Source organism: Mizuhopecten yessoensis, unplaced genomic scaffold, assembly GCF_002113885.1.
Source record: "Mizuhopecten yessoensis strain PY_sf001 unplaced genomic scaffold, ASM211388v2 scaffold7781, whole genome shotgun sequence".
NCBI classification, from domain to species: domain Eukaryota; kingdom Metazoa; phylum Mollusca; class Bivalvia; order Pectinida; family Pectinidae; genus Mizuhopecten; species Mizuhopecten yessoensis.
The window spans coordinates 510,657-514,983 of NW_018407219.1; the positions used below are offsets into that span (position 1 = coordinate 510,657).

Sequence of the window (4,327 nt, forward strand, 5' to 3'; positions counted from 1 at the left end):
AAAATTTGAGAAAGATCCCTCTGGTACTTCTTGAGAAATAGCGATAACAAACTTTCACTATCAAAATCCAAGATGGCTGCCTGTCGGCCATGTTGTTTATCCGATCAGTCTCAAAAGTTACCCTGCAAATTTAAGGACCAAGGGAAACATGCATATAACATTTGAGAAAGATCCCTCTGGTACTTCTTGAGAAATAGCGATAACAAACTTTCGCTATCAAAATCAAAGATGGCTGCCTGTCGGCCATGTTGTTTATCCGATCAGTCTCAAAAGTTACCCTGCATAGCTAAGGACCAAGGGGAACATGCATATAAAATTTGAGAAAGATCCCTCTGGTACTTCTTGAGAAATAGCGATAACAAGAATTGTTTACGGACGGACGACGGACCACGGACGCAGGGTGATTTGAAAATGCTCTTCTGAGTCATTCTAGGAGTTTTAAATTCCACCACAATGACTTAGAATATCTAATGTCTCTATTGTGACATGATGATATAATCTGGAACTATATGAAGTCATTTAATTATAGATTATACCTATATTGGACCTTACCCTGATATGCGAGAGGAATATCGTTAGACATTTGATTAAGTATTATGTATGTGCATGTTTAGATCAACACTCTCATTTTAATGCTTAACGACAGTTTGCTAATTCTCAAAGCTGATTATTTCAGTCCTCTAGATCTTGTTAAATGCATGTTTCCAGATTCAATTATTAAGTGTACATTGCTCAGACTAAGAAAGTGTACATTGCTCAGACTAAGAAAGTTCAAATATAAATGAACAAAGAAAACTCTATCTTTTCAAACTTACCAAAATCAACAGTTCAATTTCATATATGTCTGCTAAATTCAACATCAATAGTAGACCTGTAGTAACGCTTGCTGTGAATATTCATGATCACCTGTCTCACTGAATTTGGAAATTTCATAGTTTATTCTGCTTGTTTCATATCTCAACTGTGTGATATTCTGTTTTGTAAACTTTGTGCTTTAATTATTAGAATCAATGCAAATACACAAAAATTGAACTTGGCCAAAGTCAAAATAAAGTTGTTGTTTTTTCACAATTATTTCGTACTTTCATTAATTGAGTGGAATAAAATATGGTTACTGTGAAATATCCTGTGATTAAATTAAATATCTTCCTTTATTTTGACACAAAGGTGAATGTAAGATTCACAGATCGGTCTCCAGGAAATCTGGCATGGATGCATATGACGTACCCTGTAAAAATGACCCCCGATCCTTTTCATGATAAAGCAACTTTGGACTTGAACCAACATTGGCAAGGGATTTTTGACACTATCCCACTTTACTGCATTGGCACCTTCTGAGTATATAGTATGGAATTGATGGCTGCTACACTAGATAAAGATTTAAAGAGACTGAATTTCATCTTCGTTTGTGATTAGTGTATGTATATATGTACGTACGTCATAAACTTCAAACTGAGGCTCTTTTCTAATGACAGCTTTAGATATATATACAACTTTTACCACATTTGCCCCTATTATTCAGCTTCAAGTCCATCCTTGGTATCGCAGAAATATTGGTAAATCATAAACTTTTATTAATCATTCGGTTTATTAACATCATGGCTCTGCCAATCTTATTGGTTAAAATCCTGAACAATGGAATACATATATATATATACTTGCCAACTTTTTGAAATTTCCATGGGGGAGATTCTGCATGCTCAAAATTAAAACATAAATAGAATGTGTGTATATATATATATATATATACACATGTTGAAAATGCTAAATTTAAGAGTCAAACAACGGGAGTCTCCCTCGATCCTAAATAGGGAGGGTACGTTGGAAAGTATGGGAATGTGGCAGTTTGGTGCCCTTTGGTCTCTCACCCGCTCTGGACTATACATTCCATTGTTCAATTAGTTGAAGTGGAATTTACAAACAACATGTCCTAGGTAATATCAAAATGTCATGTTTTCATCAATGCTGGGATAGCTAATTGTATCCATTTCTTAATCTTCATCCGAGGGAAATTCAGAAAATATATATATTACATATTTGCCAGTGAAATAATTGGATTCTATCAACTTGATAAAACTGATATCTTTCACACTGTGACAAATATCAAAAGTGTTATTTTCACATTGTAAAAATATCACTTTTTGGTATTGACCAATCATAACGGTATCTTCTATTCGCTGCATTCAAAGGCAACAATTTTTTTGTTCAGATTCAAATAAAGCGACGGTAGTATAAGTGGTTGTTATGGTAAATGTTTGGTACACACACTTAAGTATTTACATGAATATACAATTGATAACATTTTCATAAACAATTACACCAGATAATAGCAGAAAACGTCGGAATTGCATTGAGTATCCCATTCAAAATGGCAAACAGCCTTGTTGTTAAGCGTGACGTCATTAGAATATGGTGCTAATTATTACGCTTCTGATTCCTGCCCTTTTTTAATGCATTACATTTTTTTATGGTTTAAGCTTTAAAAATGTAATAAATAGAACTTTTTATGGTGTCTTAAGTAATAACAAATTTATTTCACTCGTGTGGCTAATATTTTGATGTTTCACTCGTGCTGCGCGCTCATGAAAAATATCAAAATATAAGCCACACTCGTGAAATATATTTGCTGAAGACACCATTAAATATCCTCTATATATTCATAGCTAGGAGATCAAACTTACTGGAAACCTATTTCTTACTTGAGGGAACTTAAGTAAAGGTATCCACAGATAGACTAAAACTTGTCACATCTGGAATATATACACAGAACATTATACATATATAAACACCAGATTGTGATCATGATCCAGCAGAGAAGAACACAAATCTGACGGAGGCAATATTCCACAGAACTTGGTACTGTAAGATAACTAATAAAGAAGAGTTGGAAATACCTAAAAAATAACTGACTCTTCAGAGCCAGAAAATTTCAGACAACACCTGCACAGCAATTAACACAGTTACAGTATCTAAACTGTATGAGTTAATTACCATACATACCAGTACCATATCATGAGATCTGTCACACAGTGGATTTACCATATCAAACTATGTTGTACAATTAATGTATTAAACAGCAAGCAGGGGCAATCCTGTATGGGACAATAACACCTCAAAACTGAAATTGGCCGCCTTTTTTATTTTATTTAAAATTTACATAGAATGGCAGGCTCATATACTTTTTTATATATATATATCAACAAGAAAGTCTGATATGCAGCTCATCTTTCAGAATTTACCACAGGATCAGCCTGAAGTTCTGTCAAAAATTAATAATAATAGTACAAAATAACCTATAATATGCTTACAAATTAGTGGCGGACCCAGGGGTGTTGCCCTAGTTGCCCAGGCAACACCATTTTTCTGTGTCCAAAAATAATCTGGACTTATAGGTTTTTGTCTACCTCATCATATTGTTCTAAAATATAATGTCACGGTGTGGTGATCACCCTGTCCGTTAAGAGAGGATAAAACCATCTGTTGGAATTAGGTGTACAGTATATGTTAATTGTTATTTCAAAGGTAGAGTCCATTTTATGATAGATAAACCTGTATTTTCACCTGTGGTTTCATGTACACATGATCACCAGGAGTGATTAATTATACCTGTTAAAAAAATGTAAATTTCAAAAATTTCAATAAAGCATCCACCTTAGCATCATGTTATCAGGTAAATAATAACCAGTGTTAGCATAAAAGCCTGGCATGTATATATATATCCTTTTTAACAGGTGTTGCCCTTGTACATATGCATGCATACAAATTCACAATAAAATACAAACAGTCAAATCATAATTCATATTTATGACAAAATAAATTAATATTTAATTGCCAAAATGCTCGCCTAAACTACATGCACATGAAAGGCATGACACAAACATCAACATTTTAACCAAAAACCTACATTTTTACCATTGTTTCAGAGAATTGGTTAACACTCGCTCCGCTTGGCCATCATAAAAAATAATAAATACTCTCATATGTTATAAAATATAACCTGGAATAATACCGCAAACTCAGAAAACTATTCTATGCCTTATTCGATCTGTTTGACAATGGAAATAATGTCCGATAAATTCTAGCTTTCTACGCTTGGCAGTGCTTGAACATGTTTATTATTGTACATCTTCAGAAAAACAAATTTGCCTCACTCTGCTCGGCAGGGAAATTATAATTGTCACAATATCAGAAATAATGAAGTTCTATATATTGTTTGGGGCCAGAAAGTAGTATACACGTACATGACAATTATAATTTATAAGTTTTTTTTAGTCTTTTTAAGAGTTTAAAATTTTGGGCAACACCCAAAATTAATTCCTGGGTCCCC

General features: G+C 33.5%; 1 protein-coding gene across 9 annotated transcripts in view; it reads right to left on the minus strand.

Annotated features, from left to right (window-relative positions):
- LOC110454350 (leucine-rich repeat-containing protein 9-like) overlaps positions 1–4,327 on the minus strand; it is a 46,286-nt gene that overhangs the window by 40,998 nt on the left and 961 nt on the right. The window lies entirely within an intron of this gene.